Genomic DNA, 19,239 nt, shown 5'->3' with positions numbered 1-19,239 from the left:
TAGCGACCCACTTCAACAGCCATGGACACTGTGACAGGGACTTTAAAGTCACTGTGCTTATGGGCAACTTCAAAACACAGCAAGAGAGAAAAGAATGGGAAGTTAAACTCATGTTAAAATTTAATACATTACAACATGGCTTGAATAGAGACAAGAGTTTTATGACCAGGTATGAGGATTGTTTGCATTTCTCAGACTGACACAGACAACCTGTCTACAGACCCATATTGTTTTGAAAAACTCATCACAAACTTCAAAGGACTTTGTTGGACAGTTATCTTATCCAAAGATCTTGACCATATATTGTTCTTCTCTCTCGTTAAATTAATCTTAGCCTGAATGAATCTATTAATTTTTTACATTTAAGATTTTTCATTTAAAGATTTACCAATGTTGTTTCTTGTTCTAGTGTGTGTATATAAACACAGGGAACTCCAGTTTCTGTATCACATCTTGCCTGAAGAAGGGGCCTGAGTTGCCTCGAAAGCTTGCATATTGTAATCTTTTTAGTTAGCCAATAAAAGGTGTCATTTTGCTTGGCTTTTCTCAACAAGGCTGTCAAGTAATGGTTTGCTTAAATGATGAAAAAACACTCTAAAATAATCTTGAAGCAGTAAAACTAGTTTTCACATTGCAAAATTTTACTACTCAAAGATTGATCTTTGGTGGCTCATGAGACCTAAAAGAGATTCTCATTTATGTTTCATTTAAGAATAAATTGTGTCAGAAATGTTTCCCCTAAAATACCGTAGACATTAGACAAAAAGAAATCATGAGATACATCTGAGGTTAAAGAAGCCAAAATTGAGAGTTTGGTTTAAAAAGCATGTTATATTTTGTGAGACCCATTTCTAATCTTGCTTTAAGATCATGCAGGACTTTATATATTACTCATTTTGGGACTGATGCCTTTACCCACAGTGACTTACAACATTCTGAGATAAGATTGATTGCATTTCTTTTGTTTTTCCATTTGGAGCACAGGCAGGTAGGTGAAGAGGCTTTGTTTGGGACACACACAATGTCAGCAGCAGAATTTAAACCCAAAACCTCAGGGCTTGTGTGACAGGTGTCTGGTCACACTCACAGGAAATCTAACATAGACACCATTAAAATATCCGACTACGCCACCCAGTTTTATTAAGAGACTGGGAACTCTTGTAGGATTTACAGAAAATAGCACACAGGGTTCTTTAAATTGGCGGTGAGTAAACACACAATGAAAGACACAACAGTAATTTCAGGAAAAGCAACAATACCTTAGATTACACAAGACAATAAAGTAAATTAAAAAAAATAAACAAACATAACAAAAAAAATCTAACAATATCGGGTACAAAATTCTTTTTTTTTAAAAAAGGAAAGCACACAGTCCACACTCTAAAAGTCCATTAAAAACAAGAATTGGAGGATACAAACTTTAGTGGTGCAGAGTCTAATTTTGCGCACTAGGTTACCCCAACACTTAATCGTTCAACTGTCCACAGATGCACTCGGTTCAACAGACACTCGTTTCCCAACAGAAGTTTTGTCAAATCGTTGAATGGTTGTCAGCGTTTCTTCGTTGTTCCTTTTTTTCCACTCTGGGCTCCTTGTGTTGCTGTGACCTAGGCACGCCTCATTTCTCGTCTGCCAGCTTTGCTTGGTCCTTTCATGCGGCTTCTCTCTCTTGCTGGACCCAAAACTGGTGTCTCCTTGTGGAGCTGTCTCTTCCTCCCTGGAAGTAAGTGTTGACGTTCTTGTGCCTCACGTTGTGCCAGCCAGGTACACTCGTCTGCCTACGAGCCCCTGTGCTCTGTCCAAGTGTCTTGGCAGCATTCTCAGTGGACCGTTCCTCCTCTGCCTTCTCCTGCCCAGGAGTTTAAATCTCCTTCAGTCCCTGCCGTTGTCAGTCCTGGACAATCGGTTTAAACAATGGCACATCTAAATTTCCTGGGTTTAACAATTAATGAAAACACAAGTTAACAAAATGTATTGTTACCAACCATTAATGAGTACAGATCTGCTGATTAGAAATCAATATTGTCAAACATGTTAATTTCCAAGTCAGGTAAATACAGACATCCTCCAAGGAAGGAGCAGTTCTGTTATCACAACTTGGTATTTTTGCATACTCAAACAGCCAAAAACTTCAAAGCGGTGACTCCTGTGCAAGACAGCAAATACCTACATCCTGCAGACAGCCATGACAACAATCAATAACGGATTACCCAGGAAATTTGCCTTTTAACTTCTCACCCCCAGTCCCATCAATGGGTGCCTAATGGAACCACACAGTGTAAAAAAAACGTCCCCTCTGACATCTGAAGTCCAAAGTTTTAACCACAATGCAACACTGTCTGCCTTGTCTCCTACACTGAGTTTGATCTAATTGGAGCACAGAAATAAAAATTGAAGCAACTATTAGTATTATTCCGAAACAATTACTAAAGTATTGTAATCTTAGTAAAGTGTTTTATTACCACAAACAACTATCCATAAATCGTACCAAACAATGCAAATAATTTGACATTGCGAAAAAAAAAAATATTAAGACCCTGTTTTATAAAGTCTGAGCCCATTGTATGACTGAGATCTCTGCTGAAACTCAAGAGGAGATACATGTGACAATATTGGAGTGTTATTTTTTCCAAGAGAAAATGTCTCCATTTAATTTCTTTCTGATCTTGTTGTCTAGGAGAATCCAAAAAGATGTTAAGGAGATCTTTTTTGATTTTTCATTCCTATGGGTTAATTTTCAAAAGGTAAATGTTTTTGCCACAAATATGGTATCTCATTATCACAATGTTTCTAGAATTAAATTAACTGCAATATTTGCCTTGTTTGTCCAGAGAAGGGGGTTGTGATGTTTTTTAGTAGTAAATGACTTGCGGGTAAATGCAGACAGAGGCCATTTATCTGTTCTCATCCTCTTAGATCTGAGTGCCGCATTTGACACCATTGATCATATTCTTAGAAATCGCCTTAGTCAATGGGTGGGCCTCTCTGGCAGTGTCTTAAATTGGTTTGAATCCTACCTGGCAGGGAGAAAATTCTTTATTAGTTGTGGTAATTACAACTCAAAGACATATGATATCCTATATGGTGTTCCACAAGGCTCTATCCTGGGTCCGCTGCTCTTCTCAATCTACATGCTTCCGTTAGGTCAGATCATCTTAGAGCACAACGTGAGCTACCACAGTTATGCTGATGACACACAGCTGTACTTATCAATAGCACCTGATGACCCCGATTCTCTAGATTCACTAACACAATGTCTGACTTGTATTTCAGAATGGATGAATAGTAACTTTCCCAAGTTAAATAAAGAGAAAACTGAAATCTTAGTGATTGGCAATAATGGATACAATGAGGCTGTTAGAAATAAACTGGATACATTAGGATTAAAAGTCAAGACGGAGGTAAAAAACTTAGGCGTAACTGTTGACTGTAATCTAAATTTTAAATCACATATTAATCAGATCACTAGGACAGCATTTTTTCACTTAAGAAACATAACAAAAGTTAGACCTCTTATATCATTGAAAGATGCTGAGAAATTAGTTCACGCGTTTGTTTTCAGTCGACTTGATTACTGTAACGCACTCCTCTCAGAACTACCCAAAACAGACATAAATCGTTTGCAACTAGTGCAGAATGCAGCTGAGTAGAATCCTAACCAGGAAAAGAAAATCCGAACACATTTCTCCAGTTTTGATGTCACTACACTGGTTACCTGTGTCATTCACGATTGACTTTAAAATTCTGTTTATGGTTTATAAAGCCTTAAATAATCTCGCCCCATCTTATATATCGGAATGTCTGACACCTTATATTCCAAATCGTAACCTCAGATCCTCAAATGAGTGTCTCCTTAGAATTCCAAGAGCAAAACTTAAAAGAAGTGGTGAGGCGGCCTTCTGCTGTTATGCACCTAAAATCTGGAATAGCCTGCCAATAGGAATTCGCCAGGCTAATACAGTGGAGCACTTTAAAAAACTGCTGAAAACACATTATTTTAACATGGCCTTCTCATAAGTGGCACGGTGGCGCAGTGGTAGCGCTGCTGCCTCGCAGTTAGGAGACCTGGGTTCGCTTCCCGGGTCCTCCCTGCGTGAAGTTTGCATGTTCTCCCCGTGTCACCGTGGGTTTCCTCCGGGTGCTCCGGTTTCCTCCCACAGTCCAAAGACATACAGGTTAGGTGGATTGGCGATTCTAAATTGGCCCTAGTGTGTGCTTGGTGTGTGGGTGTGTTTGTGTGTGTCCTGCGGTGAGTTGGCACCCTGCCCAGGATTGGTTCCTGCCTTGTGCCCTGTGTTGGCTGGGATTGGCTCCAGCAGACCCCCGTGACCCTGTGTTCGGATTCAGCAGGTTGGAAAATGGATGGATGGATTATAATAACTATTCATGGCGGCTCTAAAATCTGTGCTAACCCCTACTCTCTCTTCTGTTTCCTTTTCCGGTGTCCTTTTGGTGGTGGCACCATCTACTCAAAGCACTGTGATGTTCCAACAATGATAGATGGGTTAAAAGCCAGAAGTCTGTATGACCATCAGCATCAAGTGACTCCATGAGAACCCTAACTACAAAGAGGACTATTTCATTTTTGTTAGGTAGAATGCCCAGAGGGGACTGGGCGGTCTCGTGGCCTGGTACCCCTAAAGATTTTATTTTTTTCTCCAGCCGTCTGAAGTTCTTTTTTGTTTTTTCTGTCCACCCTGGCCATTGGACCTTACTCCTTTTCTATGTTAACTAATGTTGTCTTATTTTAATTTCTTATTTTGTCTTTTATTTTTCTTTTCTTCATTATGTAAAGCACTTTGAGCTACATTTTGTATGAAAATGTGCTATATAAATACATGTTGTTGTTGTTGTTTTCTTAAGTGCTTAAGTGGGTTGAACTACTTTTTTAGGCTGTGATTTACAACCTTAAAAAACAACTTCATGCTGAGTTGCAATGGTTTGTTCAAGGGTCCAGGTGAATTCTGTGAGAAACTTACTGTGTATGTTTTATCAAGACAGATTTTTATGGTTTGTGTGTATACTAATGATCTAAACAGTAACAGAGGACCATGAATACATAATAAAAGTTCTGGCCAGAAGAGAGTGATCAATATTTGCATCCCTGTTTTTGTCATATTTCATGCAAACTGGACCGTTGTATATTATAAACAGGATCTTTGTTATAAAAAAGTGTAGAATTTAATTTTTTCTAATACCTCCGTGTTTCTTTCTGCTGCAGGTCTTTTTCATGCATGGTTAAAGCTTTTTTTGTAATACATTGCGAAAAGCAATCACATTTGTTTGCTTTTTTAAATTAATTTCCTTTATTCTTATATGATTTACATCTATTTACAAGTTTAGAGCTCTGTAGACTTTAGAAATATACAATACAGTATTTAAGATTAAACACAGATCCTCATCACACCCAATGCAAATCTTAACATTTTTAACTCAGCCACCTCCAGCTCTATCTACTATCTTTTGTCAGTGCCACCGTCTCCAACCCATATAACATAGCTGGTCTCACTACCATCCTGTAGACCTTCCCTTTCACTGTTGCTGATATCCTGTCTGTCACAAATTGACTCCTGATTCTGGCTCTCCTGGGGAAGGTGAGGCAGCTCATTTTATGCTGGACCCAAGAGTGCTTTTGGAGTCACAATATTGCACAGAGGAAGCACTTCCAGGTTAGGTGGAAGCTTCTTGGAATAAAATCCATTCTTGGCAGTTTTCCCTGGTGGCACCCACAGGGCCCAGCAAGGCTGCCCAATAGGATTCCAATTCCTAAGGTTTTGACAAACAATAAGGTATCCTTTGTGACAAAGAAGTACACTTAGTAAGGATCAAAACACAGGGGAGCAGTTACTGGTCCTTACTAGTCTATTGTTTATTGTATATGTGTATTGATTTGCTTATAGAATGATGATCTTTATTTATTAGTTGAAGTAATGACTGAATTTGTGACTGTGTCTGGATATCTTCATGAAGACTGCCTTTCCATGTTGAAGCTGCTTATGTATGCGTGTACACATATTAGCAAAATATTTCTGGTATTTGTTTAAAATGGGAGAGACGCTGTCTCTAATGACTGGATACTATACTAATCATTCTTCAGTGAAATAGTGCTCATAGACCACACCTTACCAGTATTCGATGCAATGAAATGGATACTTCATTTGTTTTGAAAGATAATTATATTCATACATTTTTAAACTTGTTTTTATAGTTCAGGGTTACAGGCAACAATTATCTAGCAATAAATCAAAAGGACATTGAAATACAGGCTCAGGATAAACAGATAACATCTAGAAACCTGTCACACAAGTCTAAAAAGGCAATAGACTAAACTGGTTCCAGGCAGTAAAGACTATATAATACCTGAGCTGGTTAAGGCAGCTCAGTCCCATGAGAATTAAGCAAAGAGATATCACTGGTATCAACCATAATCCAAGAGATCAGAGTCTTAATCTGCTACATGTTAACACAGCAGTTTAACACAAAAAACACATTCCACTGACTAAAGAAAAAAGAGGAGAAATAAACAGATTATTTTATTTAAATGAAACCCCTGCTAATAATTAAGATGAGTCTAGATGACATACTGGGACAGCTTATCTTTTAGGCAGAAAGGCTGAATTTCCTTTATTTATTTATATTCTTACAGTATGGGAGTAGTTGTCCATGTGCAGGTGACTATTTTAATTAAACATTTTACTTTTTATTGTTCTACATAGGTTCACAACAAGTAATAATGTCATGGTTGAAAAAATGTACATTTGAAATACTAGTGATAAAAGATGAAGTGTTGCTACCTTACAGCTCTTGGGCCATTTTTCATTCCTTGCTAGAGTTATTTCACAGATTGGTGGATAGACGTGAGTGTCCCTGTGTTAAACAAACAACCCAAACATGAATGGTTCCTACCTGAAATCTACTGCTGCATGGTGTCTAGAGCAGAGCTGGGCTGGTTATATGAGGCGACATACATACCATTTCCTTGTTATATGGGGTGACAAACAAGTTATATGTTTCCCATTTCTGGGCAAGGTGGACAACAAGAGAGTGAGTAGGGCTTGGAAAGAGAGAGAGAGAGAGAGAGAGAGAGAGAGAGAGAGAGAGAGAGAGAGAGAGAGAGAGAGAGAGAGGTGTCTGCTCTCCTCATTTTTAATTGTCATTATTAAGGTACAATGAAGGGAGCAAACTGCACAGAGAAAGGGTAAAATATAATGAAAGCAACAAAAGTGAACTAAGCATTTAAATCTATAGCAAAAGCAGAAATATTTCAAAATGTTTTATAAATGTAAAAATCATGCTGCTGTGCTTTCTTAATGTAGAATAAGAGAAGAGAAAAAAATACCAGCTAATTAATTGTAATCAGTGTTATCAGTTGTCACTGATTATGAATCTGGTTGAAGCATATCCTGAAGCCACAGTGGGCCCCCAGGACCGACTTTGAGAACCCCTGGTCTAGGCTATAATTAATATTAGAAAGCTTTTGTCATATTTATTTGCTGTAGGCAAACAGCAAAATAGATCATTCATCCATTCACTTTCTCATCCTGCTTCTTCATGAGCAGGGTCACAGGGAAGCTGGAGTCTCATCCCAGCAAGCATAGGGCACTAGGCAGGAACATGAATGTACAGTATATATAAAATACAATACATTTCTTATTTAATTGTTCCATAACTAATGTATGCTGCATGTACAGCATATAGCTGCTATAACACAGTTAAAGTATAAGTAATGAAGTAATGAATGGGCATCTCTGCATTACTGTCAAGTGAGACACTGTCTCCTCTATCTCCAAGCAGATGATGCTACTGTGTAAAACATGAACTAAATAGCAAACTCACCCCAATAATAATAATCTCATACATAAACATCTACGCATGGAAGTGTGTGTGTCTGTCCGGCCCAGAAGTGAGAGGTGGAGTCAGTAAGGGCTCAGAAAAGTCACTTAGCCACTAATAACACAAGCGATACCAGCACATCAGCAAAACGAAACATCAGAAGAAAGACCCAGCATGGGTTTACACTGCTAGTAAATACAATAATAATCTTATTTGTCATATACTAATTTTTCTAATTTTCCATGACATACTGAATACAATTTCTTATCTAAAAAAAAAATTCTGTTTGGAGTACTGCATGTCAAAACTTCTTTCTGCTTTCCACTGCTGGCTTTTTTTCCAGTTGCCTTTGTTCAGCCCACTACATTCCGCCGTGTTCTTGGTATATCTTTATGCATGGGTGTGTTGATGTGCAGCCTGCACTATTTAGTTCCACCTTAGGGGTTAATGGTTTACCGCAGGTGAATCACTGCCCATTTGATGGCCAAAGCTTCTCGCTCCACCGCAGCATACCTTGTCTCCCGGTCCAACAGTTTTCGGCTCAGGTATATCACGGGGTGTTCGACACCGTCAATGCTCTGGCTCAGCACGGCACCAAGATCTGTGTCTGAAGCATCGGTCTGGAGAATAAAAGGAAGTGAGAAGTTAGCAGTTCTTAATATAGGTGCCATTGTAAGGGCCATTTTTAAGTCATTGAATGCCCGTTCCGTCTCCTCGTTCCACACCACATGTAAAGGGGCCCTTTTCTTTGTCAGGTCTGTCAAGGGTGCTGCTCACTCGGAAAAACGAGGTACAAACCGACGGTAATAGCCCGCTAATCCCAAGAAGGCTTGCACCTGTTTCTTGACCGTCGGACGGGGCCATTCCAAGATGTCTTTAATTTTGGTACACTGTGGCTTCACCAGTCCTCCTCCTACTAGGTAGCCCAAATATCGGGTTTCGTTCATCCCAAAGTAACACTTTCGAGGGTTGATACAGAGCCCGGCTTTCGTTAGCGTCAGGAGCACTGTATATACCTGCACTACATGTTCCTCCCAGGTGCCGGAATAGATGACCACATCATCCAGGTAGGCGGCACAGTAGGACTGGTGGGGCCTTAGCACTCTGTCTACCAGATGTTGGAAGGTCGCCGGTGCCCCGTGCAGCCCAAATGGGAGTACCTTGTATTGCCAGTGACCGCTAGGGGTACTGAAAGCAGTTTTTTCTTTCACGGATGCCGTTAAAGGAATTTGCCAATACCCCTTCGTCATGTTAAGACTAGTCAGATAACAGGCCGTCCCTAGTCTCTCAAGGAGCTCATCCACTCGGGGCATGGGGTAGGCGTTAAATTTGGAAACCTGATTAAGACATCTAAAGTCACTGCAGAATCTCCACGATCCGTCTGGTTTGGATACGAGGATGATAGGACTGGACCAGGGGCTATGGCTCTCCTCAATGATATCCATGTCCAACATTCGTTGAACCTCTAGCTCCACTTCAGCACGTTTCACCTAAGGGAGGCGATAGGGCCGTTCCCTGACAACCACTCCCGGGTCTGTCACAATTTCGTGCTAAATCAACGAGGCCCAGCCAGGTGCTTCGCTGACCACCTCCGGGATGGACAGGATCGTTCTTTGAGCTCCTGTCGTTGGAGGGGAAACAAATTGGAGCCGAAATTAAGCATGGTCTTTTCTGAGAAAAAGGAGAGAGCTGGGCCAGGAGGAGGGTCGTCTTCCCTGTTCTTCCACGGCTTCAGTAAGTTAATGTGGTAGACTCTCTCACTCGGCCGATGGTTTGGTTGACTCACCAAATAATCTACGAGTCCTTTCCGCTCCTTATCTTCGTAAGGACCTAGCCAATGGGCCAACAATTTGGAGTGGGAGGTGGGCACAAGCACCATTATGCGATCCCCTGGCTGGAATTTGCATAGGGAGGTGTTCCGATTATAGTTCCAGACCTGCACTGCTTGAGCCCTGGACATGTGATCTTTGAGTAAGGGTCTAATTTTAGATAATCTATCGCGTAACTACGCGATATATTCTAAGAGGTTGGTGGAGGGATTTACTTCCCCTTCCCAGCCTTCTTTTAGTACATCCAATAGGCCCCAGGGTTGGCGTCCGTATAACAACTCAAAAGGGGGAAACCCCGTGGAGGCTTGAGGCACCTCCCTACAGGTGAAAAGCACTAGCGGTAAAAGTTGGTCCCAGTTCCTACCGTCCGCGCTGACTATCTTGCGGAGCATCTGTTTAAGGGTTAGGTTGAACCGTTCTACGAGGCCATCCATCTGTGGATGATAGACGGATGCTTTAAAATGCTTAACCCGGAGTAATTTGGCAACCTCCCTGAATGTATCTGAGGTAAAGGGCGTACCCTGATCCTTCAGGATTTGTTTGGGTACCGCTTCGGGGTATCGAGTCACGTAGTCAACCATCACTAAAATATACTTGTGACCACGCACCAAAGGCTCTAGGGGTCCAACAAGATCGACACTGATCCTTTCAAAGGGAATATCTAAAGGGGAATCGGGATCAGAGGAGCGCGGTCCCTTCGGGGTAAGACTGACAGAAGCGCCGGACCTCCTCATTGACCCCGGGCCAGTAAAATTGGAGCTTTATCCACTCCAGTGTTTTTTCGGCCCTGAGATGGGCGCCTAAAAGGTGGGCGTGAGCTAGCTCGCAAACCTCCCGCCGGTAGGTCCGCAGCACTAACAACAACTTCCGCACCTCGCCTTCGTGCTCTGCGACTCGATAAAGCAATTTGTTATCTAACACAAAGTAGGGTCTGTGGGTTGTGGAAGCCATTGACGATATGTCATTTGGGGACACGATAGCATTCCGGGCAAACTTCAGGGAATCATCGTTCCACTGTTCATGTTTAAATGACGCCGGTGTAGACTGGTACTGAATGTCCAAGCCGGCAAGCACATCAGGAATTTGGTCCGTGGGAGCACCCACCTGCCCTGGAACCCCACCCGGTTGTACTTCTGGGTTGAGGTCCGGCACCGAACAGCACTCCCCCGACCCCTCTACGTCATCACTAGTTGCCGAGGTGCATGGCGTGGGAGCAGCTGGGCGGGCCCCTTGACCCTCCATAATCAGACCCAGTCGAGGAATAGGAGTGGTGATAGTCCTACCGCATTTAGTTTCCGACCAGTCTCGTCCCAAGATGACTGGAAAGGGGGGCTCCGGCATCACAGCGACCACCAGCTGTTTAGGAGTCTCTTCCCAGGTGATGTAACACCTTGCGGACCTATATGCTCTGGTCTCCCCGTGCATACATTTAATGCTCAGATGTTGAGCGGACCATTGTCGCGGTAAGACATAACGGCGAGCAACAATGGTAATGTTACTCCCGGAATCAAACATTGCAACCACCGAGTGCTCATTTGCCAACACCAGTCCTGTATTTGTGACCGCAAGAGGTTTCGACAGCACACAATACCTCTCTCCTTTGGCCCAGCTGCAGTCCATAGGCTCCTGGTTGAGAGGGCATGCTGGCAGCAGGTGTCCCAGCTCACCACACTTGAAACAGCGCGGGTTTCCGGTCTCTCGGTTTGGCCAGAGCCTCTGTGGTGTGGCGAGTGGGTTCAAGGGTGGCGACACGTCCCTGCTGGGTCCTGCAAGTGGACCCCTCAGACCCCAACGAGTTGGGTGACTGCCAGTTGTCTCTCCAGAACCTCCAGAAGGCCATTCATGTCTTTGAACGGGTGTCTACGGACCTGCCTGGCGAGATAGTCTGGCATGGCATAAATCAGGCCCTCGCAAGCCACTTGCTCAACCACCTGGTGAGCCTGGTTTTTATCTGGCCATAGCCAGCGCCCGAGCTTGCCCAAGTACTCAACCGCTTGGGGCCTAGCCGGGAGTGTGGGCTCGAATATCCAGTGCCGCCAGACCCTTGCTTGTTGGCCAGAGGTCACCCCTTACCGCTGGTATATCTCAGCCCTCAGGAGGTCGTATTGGGCGGCCTCCTACTCGGGGAGGTCATGATAGGCCCGCTGCACAGGCCCCTTTAGATACGGTGCCAAGATGGATGCCCACTCCACCCACGGGCACTGGTTCCTGGTTGCCGTCCTCTCAAATATAGAGATTTACAACTCAATATCGTCGTCCTCCATAAGAGGGAGCATCGGAGGTGGAGGAGGCCTCGCGGGCTCCGGCCTTACCGCTTCTGCCTCTGGATTTAGGCGAGCTCCGTCTTCGTTGCCGCTTGCTCTATCTTAAAGGCATGGAGCTCCGCGACCAGGGTGTTGAGGACCGCGTTCAGGTCCCGTCCTTCAGTCATTTTTTGGATCTGTTCTATCCTGCATTCTATACTATTCTATACTACATTAAGTTGGTGACTGGAAGGGTTATGAAAATTAGTGCACCGTGTCACCTAATATATTTACAAGAGCATAAGTTCATATTTAAATTGTATCACACAAACCTTTCCCACAACTTTTTTTTTTGTTTTTGTGTGTTGTATGGGGTTGATTTCTCATAGTGAGATGTGTACCAACATGTCAGTAAAGTTGATTAACCTGTTTTATACAAAAGTTGAAAGATTAACACATATGTTTTAAAAACCTGTTGTACTGGTTATCTAACTTTTTTATTGCTAAGATCTTTTATTGTTCATGCTCTAATAAATGTTACATTTGGAGTTACTGAGCATTGTCCTTGCCAGATGAACTCTATTAGTTTCATTAGGTCATATCAGCTGGTCAACTAAGTTTTTCTTTGATAAATCCTTGCCATCCTGCAATGGAATAATTAGATAGTGAACTTTCATTGAAAGTGGTATCTTTCATTGCCATCCTGCACTATATAACCTAAAGCCCATTAGATTAACCTACAGTTTTAAAATTGTACAAAGTCACCAATGTTCCTTTCCTTATCTCTTAATCTTGTTCAAAAGTATGGACAAGGCAAGTTTTTGAAAAAAATTTCTGAAGGTTGAGCATGTATACAATTGTGGAAGATCCTGACAAATGACATGTCAAAGGGAGGTCTCCGAGACATGTTTCTCTTGATATTACATACTTTGTACAAGCTCTTCTTATTAACAAATAATTTTATCATCAAGTCAATATGCCACAATGCACAGAAATGAATAACCATCTGGTGATGTTTTAAAAGTGTTGTGACGACCAAAACAAGCCTTTGTTAAGATCTTATTACATAATAGTTAATGAGTAATACAGTAGATACATTTTTGCAGTATCTAAACTGAAGTTACCAGGGAAAGAACAAAGACCTATACATACTTTTCATCATTTTTTTTTTTCTTTTTCAAGTATTTGTGCTAGTACTGTTATTTGTTCTTGTCATTGTTCAGGTTGTGCATGGTGTTGCAACAGGACTTTATTTTATTTGCTCATGCAAAACACTATATAAAATTATAATAAATACAAATAGATATTCATACAATAAAAAGTGGCATGAATTACTTGTGTTTTCAAAAACTAGCAGATATCTTATAAAATAGTTAGAATAACACAGGTCTCCTTACAGCACCCCTGCCATTCCTGCATTTGCTAAATTTCCCCAACAGCACACCTGATTGAAATTAATGAGTTCTTGATAAACTGAAGCCAGTATGCTATTGACGCAATGTAACAAATACAGTAAATGGATGCACTGGATGGTAATCAAAAATACTGGGGTGTCTCAGGAAAAGTTCTGGAAATTGCTATGCTGACACGCTGACAGTGACAGTCAGAATGTCATAGTTTTGTATGAACAAGACTAGCCAGTTAGCATGCAAAAAACAGGATTTTCAAGGTGTGGCTTTCAAGCTGTTAGAAAGGAATTTGATGAAATTGGGCAAGCTGAAGACAGAAAACGCAGTAGAAGACCAAAAAATGCTGCAGAATAATATCTAAAACTCACCCTCTTTAAGGGAGAGAAGGATATTTAGTGATATGCTTGATCACTTTTTGCCCATAAAGTAAACATTTCAAGCATGCAAAGAACTTTTAAGAGAAACCGTATTGTAGGGCATATTGCACCTATGTAATTTTCTGTGTAGAAAGGCAAAAGAGATTGCAGTATGTGAACAATCATAAAACATGGAGTGACAACTAATAGCAGAAAGTCTCATGGAGTGATGGATTTTGGTTCTTAAAGATCTCAGCATGTCAGTAGGTGAAAAGTACACAGATGCCTTTCTGCCGTCTTATGTGAAGCAAGGAGCCAACTATATAATTTATTGGAGGTTCGTTTCGGTCAAGAGTATAGAGGATTTGGTCAGATTAGTGGAATAATGACTGCTGAGATGTTGACATCTTGTGCTGTATTTTCTGGAAAACAACCTATTAACATAAATGTCACATTTCAGCACAGTAACTCCAAACATACTAGTAGTACTAGGGTATTGTACCGTGTTAGCCATTATGAATGTAGAGAAAAGCCAAGCAAAATGACACCTTTTATTGGCTAACTAAAAAGATTACAATATGCAAGCTTTCGAGGCAACTCAGGCCCCTTCTTCAGGCAAGATGTAATACAGAGACTGAAGTTCCCTATGTTTATATACACACTCTAGGACAAGAAACAACACTGGTAAATCTTTAAATGAAAAATCTTAAATGTAAAAAATTAATAGATTCATTCAGGCTAGGGTTAATTTAACAAGAGACAAAAGAACAATGTTTTGTCAAGATCTCTGGTTAAGATAACTGTCCAACAAAGTCTTTTGAAGTTTGTAATGAGTTTTTTCAAAACAATGTGGATCTGTAGACAGGTTGTCTGTCATTCTGAGAGATGTAAACAATCCTCATATCTGGCCATAAAACTCTTGTCTCTATTCAATCCATGTTGTAATGTATTAAATTTTAGCATGAGTTTAACTTCCCATTCTTTTCTCTCTTGCTGTGTTTTGAAGTTGCCCATAAGCACTGTGACTTTAAAGTCCCTGTCACAGTGTCCATGGCTAAGTGAACCAACAGAAAATGGCACATCTCCATGCCTACAGAAAAGATGCAAAACATGTGCCCACATCTATGATACAGACCGTATAGTTATACCACACTGCCGACTTGAACATCACATAAAGGGATCATTTTCCTGCAGATCATCTAATGTGGTCTACCTAATTCTCTGCATGAAATGTCCTGACACTGCACTCTATGTGGGAGAAACTGGACAAACACTCCGCCAGAGAATGAATTTACACAGGTTCCACATTAAACATGGCAACACAGATGTTCCTGTAGCGGCCCACTTCTACAGCCATGGAGAGGGACTTTAAAGTCACAGTGCTTATGGGCAACTTCAAAACACAGCAAGAGAGAAAAGAATGGGAAGTTAAACTCATGCTAAAATTTAATACAAAGGTATCATTTTGCTTGGCTTTTCTCTCCAAACATACTACAAACACAATTAAGCCCAGTTTGAGGTAGACATCTGCAAGTGCAATCCCGGCTGTATTAGACTGTCAACCTCAGAGTCTCAACCTCACTATCTCCGCAACTGTTTGGAATCATTTGAATGGCAAAAGGAACAGAAAACAGCCAAAGCCTAATGAACTGCTACTGTATATCGAGCTCTGAATGAATTCAAGAATAATTTACCACAGGACTACTTATACAACAGTGTTTGAAAAATGCAAGACATTATTATTGAAGTTTTTTTTTAATGTACGTTTCTACTTATTTAATCTTATATAGAGTTTTCATGAGCAAATAAACACTTAATGTCCTGATAATTAGCTTCAAAAATAATTTTCTTGGTTTACTTTATGCTTTTGCACAGCACTGTGAATCACAAATTAATTAAGCCAGCACATTAGGTGAAGATCTAGCAAAAAACCTGTATAAAAAAAAAAAAAAAAATCATGACAAATTAGCTGTATGTATGCTACAAGCTCATATATCCCAGCCATCTATAATTTAACACACAACACGGATAATTAACTGTAATTTAGAATAAGCACTAGTGGGTATTGTGAAATAATGAATAATACTGTATATTTTTAAAAATAATGTTCTGAATTAATTTGCAACTTTAAGCAAAATTATTGACACATAGCATTGTTACCTATTAGACTGAGGATGGCTCTATTCAATCTTTTGAAAATTTTAAAAATCCCTTAAAAGCCATTAGGTACATTAATGCACATACAAACTGAAAAAGAGTCAATGTAGATGTTCAGTTTTAATGATATCAGGGAGATTCTATTGCAAGTGTTGTGAATGTAAAACATAAAAGAAAGATTACTTTTGTGGTACTTCTTACTGATGTCAACTTACTTATGTTTCAATTACTGTAAATAATAATAACAGGTACTGGAAAGTTCCATCTTTGATGTGCTTGACATCAGGTTCCACCTAGTATGGTACAAATATACAGTAATCCCTCACTTATCGCGGGAGATAGGTTTCAAGGCTGACCGCGATAACTGAATTTCCGCGAAGTAGGGACACCATATTTATTTAATTATTTAACGTGTATTTGGACGTTTTTAAACCCTCCCTGTATTGTTTACAACCCACCCTTTACTCTATTAATAACAGGGACAACTGCTAAGCAATATGAAATCGGTAGATAAGTTTACACTTACTGTATAGCGAAGTACACGTAGCTATATATGACGTCATGATGGTGATGAATATGCTGCGCAGTAAAAATGATGACGATGAAGGTGATAATCCTCTGAATGCAGTAGCAAGAGCACATTAATGCTGAATGAGTGAGATGAGACTTCCTGGTTAATGCAGCACTCCGTCGCTGAGCCAATCAGCAGCACACAGGAACTTAACTGCGTGCTCTGATTGGGTAATAATAATAATAATTCTTTGCATTTATATAGCGCTTTTCTCACTACTCAAAGCGCTCAGCAATTGCAGGTTAAGGACCTTGCTGAAGGGCCCAACAGAGCAGAGTCCCTATTGGCATTTACGGGATTTGAACCGGCAACCTTCCGATTGCCAGTGCAGATCCCTAGCCTCAGAGCCACATAGCTTCTCAGCTATCCGCCAATAGCATCTCTTGTATGAAATCAACTGGGCAAACCAACTGAGGAAGCAAATACCAGAAGTAAAAAGACCCATTGTCCGCAGAAACCCGCGAAGCAGCGAAAAATCCGCGTTATATATTTAGATATGCTTACATATAAAATCCGCGAAGTCGTGAATCCGCGAAAAGTGAACCGCGAAGTAGCGAGGGATTACTGTACTACAACTGTATGTAGCAACTTGATAAAAAATATGCAATGTATTCAAACATGAAACAATACCTTCAAACTTACCAAATATGTTCACTTCTAAACAGAAAATATTCTAGTTTAACAAAAAATGCCGACTGTGATTCAGAATTATTTTTATGAGAGCAAAACTAAGTTGATAGATAGTGTAAGGCGCTAGGGGTTGCTGTTGCCCCTTTAAACCCAATAGACAGACATGCAGACACAGGGTAAAAGAACAAAGAACTTCTCTTAATTATTTTCCTCTTCAAACAGTGCTCCCTAAGCTCCACAGCCACCATCACAATATTCTTTCTCTTTTCCTCCACACCTCCCAGCAACCTTTGTCCACCTCCACCTAACTCTGGCTCGCTTGCTAGGCTCACAACAGTCCTTTATATAGTCCTTCACCTGGAAGTGCTTCTGTCCTTCTGTCCATGTGAACTGCCAGCACTACCAGGTCAGATGTAGAATTTGCTTTTTCTTCAGCCCGTAAGTACTTCGAGACTTCCGTCCCCAAGACTCTGGAGTACTTCCAGGCTATGCAGACAGTAAAAACTCCCAGGTCCCCCTGCAGCATCTCCTGGTAGCATCCACGGTACTCAGCAGAGCTATGAAGCCGAACTCCAGATCCCGTGGTGCCTTGTGGGATTCAGGGCACCACTATGCTGCAGGGAAGTCGCCATCTAACGTCATGGGGGAGGCAGTGTCCCAAAGTAGCTGCCATCCCCCATCCTTCCATTCTTTGGGCGTCCCGGCCGGATTGAGCTGCCGGCCGTCCATCACAATAGATAGATAGAACTTTATTTGGCCCCAAGTGGGAATTTAACACAATGATGACCATTTACGGCCTAAAAGATAAAAGAAAGGAGATTGCATGTTATAGCACTCATTATTGGGGTGCAGGACAGCACATGTGAAGTATGGCCACTGTACCTAGTTCTGGTTTGTGTTTTTTACCAGTTCTATCAAGTTAGATTCCTACTCAGTACATGCCTGTATGGCAAATAATGAAATGCGTTCATTGTGTATTGAAGTGTACGACTGTTCATTTTAAATATAATCTACCTTTATAAAAGGACAAGTGTCTGTCAGTCAGTCCATTTGCAATGTCGCTCTCATTCCAAAACATGGCACATCACAAAAAATGTGTATTTATGCATTTTAGTACTACATACATTACAATAAATGCTGCTCTACAAATCTTAGACAGGTAGTATAGGTAGTATATATAATGAAAAAATTATTTATAAGACAACTTATTTTATGAAATTTGTTTTTTAGGTGTAAATTACATAAATGAAGATTGCATGATGCTGCAAGGTATATTTTGGAGGTTTTAAAGTTTTTGTTTAAGGTTGGAATACAAGAATCACTATATTTCTTTTTTTCTGCAGCTGCATAATGCACATAATTCCTGAGGCCTCATTTATAAAGCTTGTGTACTCACAAAAAAGGCAGAAGAGGCTCACAAACATCAATATTTATAAAAGAAAACTTGCATGCAAAAGCTAGTGTATGTTTATGGCAACTCTGACCCGTGCATATACAATAATTCAGAGAAACTGAGAAACAATGACACCCTCTATCTATATATATAATTCACTAAGCAGCCGCCAGCGCAAGCAAGACACCCATGGAGCACGCAAGACACAGCCACACCCACCAACTTGGACGCGAGCCCCGCCCACCAACTCTAAGACCATGGGATACGACAACAACTCACAGAGCCACGCCCACCAACTCGAATGCGACAACTTACAAAACACGGCGTCATTCGCGTTTGTCTCTGCTACAGTCCACATGCACCTCTGAGTCACGTTGACTTTTCATTATTCCTTACGGTTACGACGCACGACCACTTCCACCATCGCAAACTGTTTTACACGCTACATACAGCGATTCGCATCCGCGATAAACATGCTTCTTCTTAGATGGTCCTGCAGGAACACGGAAAATATTTGTCTACACAATATCATACCATACTCCTTATTCCCCAGCCCGCGTCCACCCTCGCTCTCCAGTCATTCACACTGCCTGCTCATATGCCCAGACGCAACAACTCACCAACCACCGCGTAAGTCGCTTTCGTCTGTGCCACAGTCCACAAGCACCTCTGAGCCACGTTGACTTTTCATTATTCTTTTCGGTTATGACGCACGACCGCGTCCACCATCGCAAACCATGGGAACTGTATGTTGCTCTCTCCAGAGTTCCATCCTTTCAGTCACTTACAGTCGAATCCTCAAACCCACCCCATTTGGA

At 41.2% G+C, this 19,239-nt stretch overlaps 1 protein-coding gene across 1 annotated transcript in view; it reads right to left on the bottom strand.

The window, feature by feature from the left end:
* LOC127529112 (uncharacterized) overlaps positions 1–19,239 on the bottom strand; it is a 740,943-nt gene that overhangs the window by 401,917 nt on the left and 319,787 nt on the right. The window lies entirely within an intron of this gene.

The sequence above is a fragment of the Erpetoichthys calabaricus genome, chromosome 9 (genome assembly GCF_900747795.2).
Source record: "Erpetoichthys calabaricus chromosome 9, fErpCal1.3, whole genome shotgun sequence".
NCBI lineage: Eukaryota > Metazoa > Chordata > Cladistia > Polypteriformes > Polypteridae > Erpetoichthys > Erpetoichthys calabaricus.
This window is presented reverse-complemented; position numbering and strand designations above follow the sequence as displayed.